The 16,103-nt window shown below is 40.5% G+C and overlaps 1 protein-coding gene and 1 pseudogene across 9 annotated transcripts in view; one reads left to right on the top strand and one right to left on the bottom strand.

Annotated features, from left to right (window-relative positions):
- The window catches only part of SRPK2 (SRSF protein kinase 2), a 248,353-nt gene that overhangs the window by 142,464 nt on the left and 89,786 nt on the right, over positions 1 to 16,103 (top strand). The window lies entirely within an intron of this gene.
- Positions 8,671 to 8,916, bottom strand: LOC148778326 (V-type proton ATPase subunit e 1 pseudogene; annotated as a pseudogene).

The raw sequence follows: 16,103 nt of genomic DNA, 5'->3' as shown, positions 1-16,103 counted from the left end.
TTTTCATGACTTCATTGAAGAATCAATGTAAGATAGTGAAACCAAGATTATAGGCTTGATGAATTTATAAAGAAGTGGGCATACACTTCTTCAATTTAGACTTTTAAAATTTATTTGTTAATATTTTATTTTTGGCTGTGCTAGGCTTTTTTCTAGTGGTGAGCAGGTGGGGTACTCTAACTGTAGCGTGCGGGCTTCTCATTGCAGTGGCTTCTCTTGTGGAGCACAGGCTCTAGGGTGCACGGGTTTCAGTTGTTGTGGCGCCCTGGAGCACAGGCTCAGTAGTTGTGGCACACAGGCTTAGTTGCTCCGTGGCATTTGGGATCTTCGCAGATCAGGGATCAAACCCTTGTCTCCTGAATTGGCAGGCAGATTCTTTACCACTGAGCCTCCAGTGAAGCCCCCAATTTTGATTTTTTAATTAGCTTATATTATTTACTGTCTCTCTTAGTAAAATGACATGTGCTAATAAATTAGCACACAGGCACTCAAGCGTAGCTCTTGTCCTCAGTCATCTATTCAAAGTCATATCTAATGAAGAGTCATCGACACCCTGCCACCCCGCCTCCCCGCCAGCTGCCTCCCCTAGTAGTGGAAAGCCTAAAACAGAGCTGGGTTATAGGAGCTGGATGACCTTCATCCCAGTGTAGAGAGAACCCAGTGGGCAATATGTAAATGATCATTAGTTTTTAAGCGAAGGGTTTTTAAAGCCAAATTCTGTTGTAATTTTATGTGGGCCTGACCTGGATGTTGCTATTCAGTTTCTTCCATAAAGAATTCTCTTTACTCCTCTAAAGGGAGGCAGAGTGGAGTAAGGAGTCTAAGAGTCTGTTAATCATCAAATTGGTTTCTCATCACAATACCTTACCATAACTTCTCCAAAATACTGTAGCCAGATTACGGTCTTTGCTCCGGGAGAGATTATAGTTTGGCTGCTCTGGGGTTTGGGGTGAGTCGGGAGGGAGCTGTTGCTGCGCCCAGCTGAGCTCTGTGTATTGAGTAGCATACCTCCCACAGCCTGGCGCATCCCCAGCCCTTGGTTTTCATGCTCTGGTTCTGAGGAGGTTTCTGATCGAAGTCTGTCACTTTTTGTTATAGCTTTTGTTCTTCCTAGTTGTTACCTCTTCCATTCACTTTGTTGTCTTTCTTGTTTCTTGATTTTTACTGTTTTGTTGTCTGTTATTTTCGATTTTCTTTTTTTTTTTAACTAAGGGAGGGAGAGGAGAAAAATGTATGATATTAATAATCAGTCATGTTAAAAGTCTGTTAGCTATGCTTTTCTGTTTGAACTCTTAATGGTATAATTATTTATATTTTGATGGAATTAACTAAAATTTGGTTTTACTTGAATGAAGTAGATGATTAAAACAGACTGTGATTAGTGTAATGACTTTTAAAGAGACATACATTTACTAAAATGGAGCATCCTATTCCTGAAATCTTTTGGAGCATCAGGAATTCTTATTTGTATCTGCCTTTCTTTGCCTCTGTCTATTTGTATCTGCTTTCCTCACTTGTATTTGAGTGATAAGCACACTTGGATGTATTGCCAGTAGACATCTGTTAGATATGGTAATGACTGCTTATAGCAGAGATTGTTAACCATGGGTGTGTGTCAGTCTCCTAGTGACATGGGCTGAGGCCACATTTGAGACCTGCAGAGTCAGAATCTCCTGTTTCTAGGCTTTTGTCTTTTGAAAAAGCTTCTACGTGATCATGGTATATAGTCCTAAGAACTACTATATATCTAAAGTAAAAATAGATTCAGTTTTGCATGACATTTTATATCCTACTAGAAATAAACTCCATATTCTTAATTCAAGGGTGTTAAAATCTGGTCCCAACCTTTCTTTCTAGCACTTCTGCCCATATTCTGCTCTGGGGACCTTGTGTATCAGCAGAAGCAGACTTTCCTATTGCCATGCCTGGGTCTCCTTCCTGAGAGTCCTCCTAGCCTCCAAAGCCCTTTCTCACAGGTCAGCCTCAGAGGTCACTTCTTTTCAAATTCCTTGGGACTAAACTAGCCAGAGAGAGCATCTCTGCCTTTCTGGATATTTTGTTCTGTCGTTGTATTCCTGAGCCATGACTATGTTGAGGTAATTAAGGTTAGCAGGGTTTCTGAACCAGTGTCTGCCTTGTTTTGTGTTGTTATTTATATGCTCTAATCTGGTAAACACCTGGTTCCATGCATGAAGACACATTTTAGCAAGAAAAAGTTTGATAAATACTTCTTGAACAGATGTGAGGTATTTTCTCTGTAATTGGGTAGTCAAGCAGAATTTGGAACTAGAGGGTAGAATCAGAAAATTTATGACAAAGGGAAGGAGATAATATCACAGTCCCCAAGTTCTCTTTGAGTGGTGGGATGCTTAGACTGGTGGAGTACCTTCGTTCCTGCCACATCAGTCTGATGAGATATCAGTTTGATGTTTTTCAAGCAGTCCTCAGTTGTGAGCTAAACTTGAACTGGGATGGTACTGTGCCCTGTGTGAATACAAGGGAGAGTTATTTGTAACATTTGGTTTAATGGGTGCTTGGCTCAGCACCATCTTATATTTTGAATTTCTGTTCCACCTTAGGTAAGACTCTTATACATTCAACACTAAAGTTTTGTTCTCTTAATCAGTGCAGTACTGCCCTTGTAAAACAGTGAGTTGTTTAAAACTAGGCAATAAGTTTCCCATGTGTTCATATCCATGACTGGGAGGTTTGCAGAATTTCATATTTGGTAGTCAAGAGTATTTGACATGAACCAATTGGGAGTGTGAAAAGAGCGTATGTTAAGAGTGGTTGACAGGGGAGAATTCACTGATGGCTATGATGATCTATTTTGTTTTGTTTTCCTTTTAGTCAGCTTTATTAAGGTATAATTTACATTAAATAAGTTTCACCATTTTTAGGTATACAGTTCAATGAGTTGTGACTATTGTACATACACATGGTGTAACCACATTGATGAGGTAACATTTCATCAGCAAGGTAACATTTCATCAGCACCAAAAGTTCCCTTGAGTCCCTTTACAGTCAGTACCCTTTCCCCACTCCTTAGCCTCTGGCGACCATTGTTCTGCTTTTCATCACTGAAGTTTTACCTTTTTAAAATGGAATCATATGCGTTATAGTCTGACTTCTTTCTTAGCAGAGTTCTTTTAAATTTATTCGTTCTAGTATTTATTGTTCCTTCTTTTGTATTGTTGAGTAATTGTTCCATTGTTTAGCAACAGTTTATCTTTATACTGACATCTTTTGGCAAGCTTTAAACTGGCACATTATTTGTTTAAGGATTTACTTGACATCTAGTGTCCAGACTGTGAAGAAGGATTCTTGCCTGAAAAATCCCATGGACAGAGGAGCCTAGTGAGCTACAGTCCATGGGGTTGCAGAGTCAGACACAAATGAGCGACTAAACAACAGAAGCAATCCAAACTACATGTGAGCGTGATTTTTCTTGCTCGTGAAAGTGAAAGTTGCTCAGTCGTAGATCATTAAAATCAAGTAGAAACAGACAAAAGGACTTGAAAGTAGTGGTTACAGTGGTTACATATGCAGTCTCTGAAAATGGTCATTCCTATAAGAATAACATTAATGTGCTTCAACATCTTTGAAGAACTATATACACAGTTCCTATAGTAAGGTTGGCATTAATGCTAATTGAAACAACAGTCTTAAAAAATAAAGCCATTTATCTAAAATTTAAGAATGTGGATAACTGAAATTATGAAGTTTCAGAGAGGCAGAATATTGCATAATTCTCAGGCAGCCATTGTAAATTGTTTTCCCTCTAGGGGAAACAACTTTAAGATGCAAACATTTCTGTTGTATAGTCCATTGAAGGTTACAAGACGGTCTTTGAGGACTGGGCTTAAGTTTGTACTTGTCAAAAAAAACCTATTTAGAACAAGTCATGTGTTACTGAAGAATGTTAGTATGCAGTTTGCTTGTTAAACTTGAAAAATCCATGTTAGACTTTTTTAAAAAAATCTAGTTGTGTTTGTACAAAGCAACAGTACAACCCATTTTGTTATTTTGCCGTGTAGAAGTATATAATAATTAACAAGGGATCCTTCTGAAACATCCTTAAATCTCATAACCAGTCATGATTATAAAATACATGAGTTAGAAACAGAGTTAGACTGATGCTGACCTTTGCATTAGGATAGTCACAGATGAGCAGAGGGCCAGAGAGGTCTGGTCACAGTATCATGCATGATGTATCAGGGTCAGTCAGTTCAGTTGCTCAGTCGTGTCCGACTCTTTGCGACCCCATGAATCGCAGCATGCCAGGCCTCCCTGTCCATCACCAACTCCGGGAGTTCACCCAAACTCATATGTATCGAGTCGGTGATGCCATCCAGCCATCTCATCCTCTATCTTTCCCTTCTCCTGCTGCCCCCAATCCCTCCCAGCATCAGGGTCTTTTCCAGTGAGTCAACTCTTCACATGAGGTGGCCAAAGTATTGGAGTTTCAGCTTCAACATCAGTCCTTCCAATGAACACCCAGGACTGATATCCTTTAGGATGGACTGGTTGGATCTCTTTGCAGTCCAAGGGACTCTCAGGAGCCTTCTCCAACACCACAGTTCAAAAGCATCAATTCATTGGCACTCAGCTTTCTTTATAGTCCAACTCTCACATCCATACATGACCACTGGAAAAAACATAGATGGACCTTTGTTGGCAAAGTAATGTCTCTGCTTTTTAATATGCTTTCTAGGTTGGTCATAACTTTCCTTCCAAGGAGTAAGTGTCTTTTAATTTCATGGCTGCACTCACCATCAGGATATACTTCCTTATTAGTCATAACTGGAGCTCTGAGGAAACTAGTTCATGGTATCCACACACCAGAAGGATGGGAACTGGACGTGAGGATTAACGTTCATTGACTGCCTACTACATGCACAGTTACCATTCCAAAGAATTTATGTATCATCCCTTTTAATTATCTTAAACCTCTGACTTTCATTAGAGGCTCAGGGAAGTAGTCACTGACTTAAGTTCTTGTGGATTTTTTAGTGATGGAACTGGTTTTCTCACCTAACCCACAGGCTTTCTAACAGAAAACTGTGTGTTGTTTCTGGTGTGTTTCTACCAGAAAACTGTGTGTTGTTTGGACTTGGACTTTTATCCTAGCTCTCCAGCCCTAGACAGTTCACTTTGTTGTTCTTTAGTAAATTCTCCTGAGGCAGCAAGGATTGGGGAGGGGTGGAGTAGTGTTGGGGTCAGAGATTGGAACCACTTTCCCAGCATCCTCTTTCTCTTTTCTTTTTCTTGTCTTTATAAATTAATAATTTATTTCAGTATGCATGTGTATGATACCCAGCTGAAAAGATATCAGTTTAAGGAATATTTGAAAAGTTAATTCTTCTCCCTGACCGTCAGTCATTGAGTTCCTTTTCCTGGAGAGAGCCATTATTCTCAGTTTGTTATTGCTCCTACCAGAAATAGTCTGTCAACATGAGGTGCATGCTTTGTCTCTGTAAAACAAATGTTACATGCCATACACAAAAGCTCTGTACCTTTGTGTTCATCAGTGGCATATCTTCCATGTTAGAACACAGAGGGCAGCCTCTATTTTTGCATGTAACAACTTTTTTAGTCTACATACAGAATTGTGCAATGGTCACCAGCCACCTCATTTTAGAACATTTTCATCATCATCAAGAGTAATTCTGTATACTTGAGTCGTTACTTCCATTTCTTCAAATCCCCTCAACCATAAGCAGCTACTAACCTACTTTCTTTCTCTCCTAGGGATTACCTATAAATGGAATCATGCAATATAATCTTTTATGACTGGTTTCTTTCATTTACCATAATCTTTTCAAGGATCATCCATGTTGTATCATCTATCAGTACTTCCATTATTTTTTATTGCTGAGTAGTATATTAAAAAGCAGAGACATTACTTTGCCAACAAAGGTCCGTCTAGTCAAGGCTACGGTTTTTCCCGTGGTCATGTATGGATGTGAGAGTTGGACTGTGAAGAAAGCTGATCGCCGAAGAATTGATGCTTTTGAACTGTGGTGCTGGGGAAGACTCTTGAGAGGAGATCCAGCCAGTCCATTCTAAAGGAGATCAATCCTGGGTGTTCATTGGAAGGACTGATGCTAAACCTGAAACTCCAATACTTTGGCCACCTCATGCGACGAGTTGACTCATTAGAAAAGACTCTGATGTTGGGAAAGGTTGGGGGCGGGAGGAGAAGGGGACGACAGAGAATGAGATGGCTGGATGGCATCACTGACTCTGTGGACATGAGTTTGAGTGAACTCTGGGAGTTGGTGATGGACAGGGAGGCCTGGTGTGCTGTGATTCATGGGGTCGCGGAGAGTCGGACACGACTGAGCGACTGAACTGAACTGAATATTCTATTATATTACTATTTTGTTGTATTTATTCATTCATCAGTTAATAGATGTTAGATTGTTTCTGCTTTTGACACTATTTTGAATAATGAGGCTAACAACATTTATGTGCAGGTTTTTCTTTTGAAGCACATTTTAGCCTCTCTTACATATATACTTAAGAATAGAATTGCTGGGTCATATGGTAACTCTGTTTAACCTTTTGAGAAACTGCCTCTAGTTTTTCAAAATGACTGTATCATTTTCCTTTCTTATTAACAGTCTGTGAGGATTCTAATTTTTGCATATTTTGCCGTCACTTGTTACTGTCTTTTTGATTGTTGCTGTCCTGGTAGGTGTGAACTCATGTCTCATTGTGGTGTATATATTTGGCTGTGCCAGGTCTTAGTTGTGACACTCTGGATCTTTGATCTTTGTTGCTGTATGAGGGGTGTTTATTTACAGCATGTGAACTCTTACTTGTGGTGTCATTGTGGTTTTGATTTTTGTTTTTCTGTTGGCTAATGATGAACATCTTTTCTATGAGTTTTAAATAGTTTTAGCTCTTAATATCTGGGTCTGTGATCAACTATGAGTTAATTTTTTTTTTATGGTGTGTGTTAGTCCAACTTTGGAGAAGGCAATGGCAAGCCACTCCAGTACTCTTGCCTAGAAAATCCCATGGACGGAGGAGCCTGGCAGGCTGCAGTTCGTGGGGTTGCTAAGGGTCGGACATGACTGAACGACTTCACTTTCACTTTTCACTTTCACACATTGGAGAAGGAAATGGCAACCCACTCCGTGTTCTTGCCTGGAGAATCCCAGGGACAGGGGAGCCTGGTGGGCTTCGGTCTATGGGTCACACAGAGTTGGACACGACTGAAGTGACTTCGCAGCAGCAGTCCAACTTTATTCTTTTGCATGTGGATATTCATTTGTCTCATGACCATTTGTTTAAAAAAACACTTCTTTCCTTATTGAATGGTCTTGGCACCTTTGTTGAAAAATCATTTGACTGTAGTCTGAGGGTTTATTTCTGAACTGTCTGTTCCACAGAGTTGATTACTGTACCTTTTTTTGTAAGTTTTGAAATCAGGAAGCATGGGTTTTACAGTATTGTTCCTTTTCAATATTGTTTTGGCTCTTCTAGGTTGTTGCATTTCCATATGAATTTTAGGAATGGCTTGTCAGTTGCTGCAAAGAAGCCAGCTGGTATTTTGATTGGCATTGGGTTGAATTTGTAAGTCAGTTTGGGACATATTGTCATCTTAACAGTATTAAGTCTTCAGTCAATTAACAAGGGATTTTGTTCTATTTATCTGATGGTGGTGGTTTAGTTGCGAAGTCGTGTCTGATTCTTGGGACCCCATGGACTGTAGCCCGTCAGGCTCCTCTATCCATGGAATTTTCCAGGCAAGAATACTGGAGGGGGTTGCCATTTCCTTCTCCAGGGGATTTTTCTGACCCAAGGATCGTACCCAGGTCTCCTGCATGGTAGGCATATTCTTTACTGACTGAGCCACTAGGGAAGCCCAAGATCTGTTTGTTTAGATCTTTAATTTCTTTCAGTGGTATTTTTTAGTTTTCATAGTATATGTTTTGAACTTCTTTTGTTAAATTTATTCCTATGTACAGTTGACCCTTAACACAGGTTTGAACTACTTGCGTCCACTTAGGTGTAGATTTTTTTTTTTACAGTAGTATCCATATATATAGAGGGCCAGCTATAAGTAATATTTGGGTTTTCAGTCTTGCCCCAGCCCTCTCTAATTGTTCAAGGGTCAACTGTATTTTTTTTTCCGCATAGAAAGCAGAAAAAAATAATTTACTCCAAAAGATGGCAGAAATAAATTCATCTTGAAAATATACTTTGTAATAATTTTGGTGCAACAGATTTCCCCTCTGAACATGTTCTCTTACTGGCTGTCCCACTGAAGTTTTATTGTCTTGTAATTTTTAAACATTTCTCTGATTCCCATGTAATGAGCTGGCAGTAGCCATCCTCAAATCCATAGGTTCCAAGGAGAGAGTATTGTTGACTATTTTTCAGAAGAATAGCACTTTGTATTTCAAAAGAGTATATAAACATTTTATGGAGGCAGCACAGTTTAGGGTAAGTAGGCACATCTTTTATCAAAGTGTAAGAAAGGTGACAGGAAAAAATGCTGCATTGTAGAATAAGGCTTTCAAATGTGGTGGGAACATTTTCAAGGCTGCTGATGGCTAAAATGATCGATTCAAGGAAAGTGGTCTAAGTATGAAGGTGATTTTGAATGTAGAAGAATTCTGTTTGTGATCTCAATGACTGGTGAGCAGGTCTTCTTTCTTAAGGGCGATGATGCTTGAGGTGCCATATGGTTCCATTTTTCAGTTGTGGTCCAAAGAGAGGGTTGAGTTGGGCCAGAATTGTAACCAGCCAAAAGAGGTAGCAGCAAACCAAACAGGTCACCCAAATGGTGGTGATAACTCCCCAGCTGGTCCTGTTCAGGTAGAACTAGGACACCAGGAAGCTGATGAAGCCACAGAATTCATTGATCACATTGAGAGGCACTGTGAGGCTGGTATCTGCCATGATTGCTGCCAGAGCTTTGTTTTTTTTTTGGATACTATTGTGAATGAAATTTTCTTATTTGCCTCATTCTTTGTATTGTCTGCATGTGCCATAAGCTATCATCAAGTTATTAACAAATCTCCCCTTGATGGACATTTAAGTCCCCAGACATTGCTATTTGTAGACATTGTCACTGTATTCAGTAAATTCCTAATTGGAGGTGTGCTGAGCTGAAGGATACTCCAAAATATTGAAGTCATCAAAAATGAATATGCTCTCCTTGTTTATAATTTTATAGCTAAGACTTTCAGAACTGGACTGTATAAAAAAATTGTTCCAAACGCTTTTTCAGTTTTTTTTTCCTTTTAACTTATTAAAAATAATGATATGCTAGAGGAAGTTCATGTTGCTAAAGTATTGTCTAGAGCATCCTGTCCAGTAGAACTTTCTGGGATGATGGAAATGTTCTGTCATCTGCACTGTTCAGTACTGTAGCTGCTAACTATGTGTGTAACTGTTGAACACTTAAACTGAGGGTAGAGTGACTGAAGAACCGAGTCTTAAATTTTAATTCTGCTTAATTTGGCTAGTGGCTATTGTGTCATATAATTGTAGTTGCTTTTAGATTTAAAGCTTGCAGAAGGGACTTCCCTGGTGATCCAGTGGGTAGGAATCCACCTGCCAGTACAGGGGACGTGGGTTTCATCCCTGGTCTGGGAAGATCCCACATGTCATGAAGCAGCTAAGCCTATTCATGTGCCACTGCTGCTGAGCCCCGTGCACCTAGAGCCTGTGCTTCACAACAAGAGAAGCTACCAAAATGAGAAGCCCAAGTGCAGCAACTAGAGAAAACCCAAGTACAGCAGTGAAGATCCAGTGCAGCCAAAATTAAATAAATTACCAAAAACACCTTACCAAAAAGAAAAAAAGCAACCTTACAGAGGTGTGCAAGAACCATGTCCAAAGTGGGACATCTTGCATTATTTCCTGAGTAGCATGAGGCAATCATTAGTGGTTCTAGTTAAATTTCATCAATATGGGTCTCAGTAAACAAGTTTTTTTTTTTGGGGGGGGAGGGGGAGTGGTAGTTGCAGTTTACCCTGTACCCAGATGGCTTCAGATTGCCTACAAACAAATTTAGATAGAAACACGTGGGTCCTTAGTTTGCTTGTTTTTATATGTGTATCTCATCTTGATGTAAAAAGTATGCTTATGCAAGGTAAAACTTGTATATTCTCTAAAATCTGTTTTTAAATTTATGAATTTATCTCAGTGATTATGCTGTGGGTCACTACTGAAGATAAGGAATCAGAGAAGGCTAGAATCTGTTGGTGGTTTAGCTCTGCTCTTGGCTCTTTAATTCCTCAGTTCTTCCTGGCACTCACACATGCTTGTAAAGTCTTTAGCTACCAACTGCTTGGGCTTCTGAGGTGGCTCAGTGTTAAAGAATTTACCTGCCTATGCAGGAGATACAGGTTCAATCCCTGAGTCGGGAAGATACCCTGGAGAGGAAGTGGCAATCTACTCCAGTATTCTTGCCTAGGAAATCCCATGGACAGAGGAGCTTGGTGGGCTATAGCCCGTGGGGTTGCAAAAAGTCAGATGCCACTGAGCATGTACACACCAGCTACTTACTCATGAACTTTGATTCTATTTGTAGCCCAAACCTTTGTTTTTTAGCTATACATACCAAACAGTCCACTGTATTTCTACAATGCTAGACATCTCACATGCTCCTCAAATTCTGATGAGGTGAAACAGAAGTAAACTTTCACTGAAAACCATTCCTCCTCCTCCTGCTCTGTTCTCCATCCACATTAATGGCACTCAATATGCCAGCAAATTTGGAAAACTCAGCAGTGGCAACAGGACTGGAAAAGGTCAGTTTTCATTCCAATCCCAAAGAAAGGCAATGCCAAAGAATGCTCAAACTACCACACGATTGCACTCATCTCACACGCTAGTAAAGTCATGCTCAAAATTCTCCAAGCCAGGCTTCAGCAATATGTGAACCGTGAACTCCCAGATGTTCAAGCTGGTTTTAGAAAAGGCAGAGGAACCAGAGATCAAATTGCCAACATCTGTTGGATCATGGAAAAAGCAAGAGAGTTCCAGAAAAACATCTATTTCTGCTTCATTGACTATGCCAAAGCCTTTGGCTGTGTGGATCACAATAAACTGTGGAAAATTCTTCAAGAGATGGGAATACCAGACCACCTGACCTGCCTCTTGAGAAAACTGTATGCAGGTCAAGAAGCAACAGTTAGAACTGGACATGGAACAACAGACTGGTTCCAAATAGGAAAAGGAGTACGTCAAGGCTGTATATTGTCACCCTGCTTATTTAACTTATATGCAGAGTACATCATGAGGAACGCTGGGCTAGAAGAAGCACAAGCTGGAATCAAGATTGCTGGGAGAAATATCAATAACCTCAGATATGCAGATGACACCACCCTTATGGCAGAAAGTGAAGAGGAACTCAAAAGCCTCTTGATGAAAGTGAAAGAGGAGAGTGAAAAGGTTGGCTTGAAGCTCAACATTCAGAAAACTAAGATCATGGCATCTGGTCCCCATCACTTCATGGCAAATAGATGGGGAAACAGTGGCTGACTTTATTTTTTGGGGCTCCAAAATCGCTGCAGATGGGGATTGCAGCCATGAAATTAAAAGACACTTACTCCTTGGAAAGAAAGTTATGACCAACCTAGACAGCATATTAAAAAACAGAGATATTACTTTGCCAACAAAGGTCTGTCTAGTCAGGGCTATGGTTTTTCCAGTGGTCATATATGAATGTGAGAGTTGGACTATAAATAAAGCTGAGCGCCGAAGAATGGATGCTTTGAACTGTGGTGTTGGAGAAGACTCTTGAGAGTCCCTTGGACTGCAAGGAGATCCAGCCAGTCCATCCTAAAGGAGATCAATCCTGGGTGTTCATTGGAAGGACTGATGTTGAAACTGAAACTCCATTACTTTGGCCACCTGATGCAAAGAGCTGACTCATTTGAAAAGACCCTGATGCTGGGAAAGATTGAGGGCAGGAGGAGAAGGGGATGACAGAGGATGAGATGGCTGGATGGCATCACCGACTTGATGGACATGGGTTTTTTGTGAACTCTGGGAGTTGGTGATGGACAGGGAGGCCTGGCGTGCTGCTCATGAGATCACAAAGAGTCAGACACGACTGAGCAACTGAACTGAACTGAACTATCCTTACTATGAACAACCTAGGAGACAAACACTCACTTCCAGTTAGTGAATTAGTGAGTTCTGAATTCAGGTTTTCATCATCAACTCCTTCGCCACCTCACTAGTTTTCCTTCTGTCTTTTGTCCTTTGTATCCATTCTGTATACCAATTCCATATATTCTTTGCAGAGAGCAACTCTCTGGTCCTGAAATTGTATTTCAGTGGCTCCTACTTGCCTTCAGGATAAAGCCCAAATTCCTTAGAACTGTAAATTTTTTTCTTGTCAGCTGACTGATGCTGAACCTCTTGCCTGTCTCCAGTCACACTAGGCTATTTCAGGAGGTTGTGCCTCTGATCACCCTGTTTCCTGGGCCGTGGCCACCATCTTCCACCCTCTGTGGCTCATTCTGGTCTGTATTTAAAATCACCTCCAATATGTAGATGTTTGTGCCTCAGCCCTCTGCCACCTCACCTTCCATGACAGCACTCAGAGGAGCTAATTATGTTCCCATATTCATGTGTTTATAGGAATTTCTCTCCCTCTTGCTAGACCTTGCATTCCCTCAATGCTAGGCTCCTTTGCACCCTGGTGCATGTCCTGGTACATGCTGTATGCTTGTCTGAATATTTGTGGAATCAGTGGATGCCATGTTTACATGCTTTTTGTACTCTGGTTTAAAGTTTTCTCTTTCTCTACTTCAGTAGTGATAACATTTTTTGCCAGGCCCCACAACTTTTATATAAGATTAATAAAGTGGATAAGAAGTATATAGCTCTGCCGTACATGTTGTCAGGTGGTCAAACGTTCAACTCATTTGTTGTGTAAGGTGTAGTTTACTTTGAAAGCAGGTCTGGTTAACGTCTTCACTAACTGTGTTCTGGAAGACATTGAAGCCTTAGATATAAAATCATCTGAAGTGTCTGACTTGATTGTTTCTGTTAGAATTGGGAACATAAAGTTTTTTATTTAACCTTCCTGTGCCCCAAGGAGAACTAGTTCTCAATTCTTAATTCTTCTGATCATTTCAGTTACTTAACAAAAACAAACCCAACCCAGATCTCACTGTTGAGGCCAAAATCTGATAATTTAAAGTCAACTACTCTCTTACTTGGCAGCTCTGTTCATTTTCTATTGCTGCATAACAAATTACCACATTCTTAGCAGCTTGAAACAATACCTGTTTATTAGCTCACAGTTCTGTAAGTCAGAAGTTAGGGCTGCACACTAGACTGAAACCATGCTGTTGGCCAAGGCTGCTGTTCTCATTTGGGGATTCTAGCCCTCTTTTAAGATGTCTGGTATCGACAGAACTCATTTCTTTGCACTGAAGTCCTTGTTATCCTTCTGGCTGTTGGCTGGGGACCACTCTTACTCCTAGAGGCCACTGGCAGTTTCTTCCAGTGTGGCCCTCATGGGCAGTTTATGACACATTTGCTCTTTTCCAGGCTAGCTCAAGCACATTCCTGGCAGCTTCTGTGACGAGAGAACTCACTCTCCTTTAAAAAGGTTCATTTGATTAGGTCAGGTCCACCCAGTGTAGCTGTCTTTTTCCCATATAACATAATTGAAAGAGTGATATCATATTCAAGGGCTGCATACGCCCAGAGGAGCAGGGAATTACACAGGGAGAGGGGCTTTGGAGCTCGTTTTAGAATTCTACCTACCACCGCAGACACTTCACATTTAGGTTTAATTTACAGAAAGATTAGAAATTCTCTTTTCATTGGAGAGGAATACATGAAATCATTGTGGCTTTTTCCCCCCTAGCTGTGTGACTTTCAGTCAGTTCAGTTCAGTCGCTCAGTCGTGTCCGATTCCCTGTGACCCCATGAACCGCAGCATGCCAGGCCTCCCTGTCCATCACCAACTCCCAGAGTTCACCCAAACCCATGTCCATCAAGTCGGTGATGCTATCCAGCCATCTCATTCTCTGTCGTCCCCTTCTCCTCCTGCCCCCAATCCTTCCCAGCATCAGAGTCTTTTCCAGTGAGTCAACTCTTCGCATGAGGTGGCCAAAGTATTGGAGTTTCAGCTTTAGCATCAGTCCTTCCAATAAACACCCAGGATTGATCTTCTTTAGAATGGACTGGTTGGATCTCCTTGCAGTCCAAGGGACTCTCAAGAGTCTTCTTTACCCAGTGCTATAGCAGCTAGCCTTTTAAGATAAGCTATTTTGAGAGAAAGTGTATGTTGATTGAGTCTATCCTTAAGTAGAAATGCCAGATTGCATGTTTCTCAGGCTGACAGTAACCACCAAGAGAGGGAGAGTAAGAAGGAGGGTGGGAAGAAGAGAGTGAGTTTTAAATCCGGGTGGTCAACATAAGAAAGAAAAATTTAACTTTATGTGAATGTCCCTAGAATAATACCTGAAGATATTGGTTTGGAATTCCTCTTTTATGTTTTGGTTAACGATTAAATGAATTAATTGATAAAACTGTCAGTTACCATTTAAGCTGATAACAAAGGAAAGTACTTCTTTTTCTGCCAAATGTGAAGTTTACTTGTCCTTTTCTCTGCTAGAATAGAAAAGAAATAGCTGGAAGGAAATCGGAACTCCTATCTGGTTGCCTTGGCAATATAGAGCAGATGATGCATGCATTTTGCTAGGGTGGTTCAGTGTTTTCCTCCTTTTTCTGATAGAGCAAATGTATATGAAAAATATAATATGGTGTAGATGATAATCTTAGTATTCTATGTATTTATGTATGTATCTTTGTTTCTAATGTAATATTTAAAGAAAAATATTTCATAGTTTTTTAAGCTGTTTTTATGATAGCCCTATTTGGAATAATGATTAGAGTATTTAGTTATATTTTATGTAGGGCAGAGTAAATATAGTTATTTGTGAAAAGTATGAATGATTAGTTTTGTCTTTGCTTTCTAAATTTTTTATTCTGAAGTCTCTGAATCGGTACATTCTTAAATTACTAGGGCTTCCCCAATGGCTCAGTGGTTAAAGAATCCGCCTGCAGTGCAGGAGACACAGGAGATATGGTTTGATCCCTGGGTTGGAAAGATCCCCTGGAGGAGAAAGTGGCAACCCACTCCAGTACTCTTGCCTAAAAAATCCTATGGATAGAGGAGTCTGGCAGGCTACAGTCCAAAGGGTTACAAAGAGTAGGACATGACTGAGCAACTAAGCAAGCAAAAATAACTTGTGCCTTATGTAAACTTCAGACTATTATTAAATAGATAGACTCTCAGCCTGCTTTTTACAGAACTTCGTGTTACTTTTCACTGTAAATGTACTGGGCAGTTGTAAAAGAGACCTTGCATATAGATTGCTTAAATTCAAATGCAGATATTTCTGATTTTTCTTAGAAGCATATACTTTAAAGTATAAAGTGGATATTAAAAGGCATTATATAGTTTTATAGGCTTCTGCTTTTTAAAAACCAGCTTTTGAGGTATAATTCACATATCATGTAACTTAGACACTTGAAGTATGCAGTTTAGTATTTTTTAGTATATTCACATGGTTGTGTACCCATCACCACATTAGAACATTTTCCTGCCTCCTAAAGAAGCCCTCGTACCTGTTAACAGTCTCCATTTCTCTTCTCTCTTTCCCTTGCTCCCAACCCTCAGTTCAGTTCAGTCACTCAGTCATGTCTGATTCCCTGCGACCCCATGAATCACAGCACGCCAGGCCTCCCTGTCCATCACCAACTCCCGGAGTTCACTCAAACTCATGTCCATCGAGTCGGTGATGCCATCCAGCCATCTCATTCTCTGTTGTCCCCTTCTCCTCCTGCCCCTAATCCTTCCCAGAATCAGAGTCTTTTCCAATGAGTCAACTCGTTGCATGAAGTGGCCAAAGTATTGGAGTTTCAGCTTTAGCATCAGTCCTTCCAATGAACACCCAGGATTGATCTTTAGAATGGACTGGCTGAATCTCCTTGCAGTCCAAGGGACTCTCAAGAGTCTTCTCCAACACCACAGTTCAAAAGCATCAATTCTTCGGCGATCAGCCTTCTTCACAGTCCAACTCTCACATCCGTACATGACCACTGGA

Source organism: Moschus berezovskii, chromosome 3 (assembly GCF_049115385.1).
Source record: "Moschus berezovskii isolate FMDL1 chromosome 3, NW_MosBer_1.0, whole genome shotgun sequence".
Lineage (NCBI taxonomy): Eukaryota > Metazoa > Chordata > Mammalia > Artiodactyla > Moschidae > Moschus > Moschus berezovskii.
Note: the sequence above shows the minus strand (reverse complement) of the source record. Positions and strands in the feature narration are given on the sequence as shown.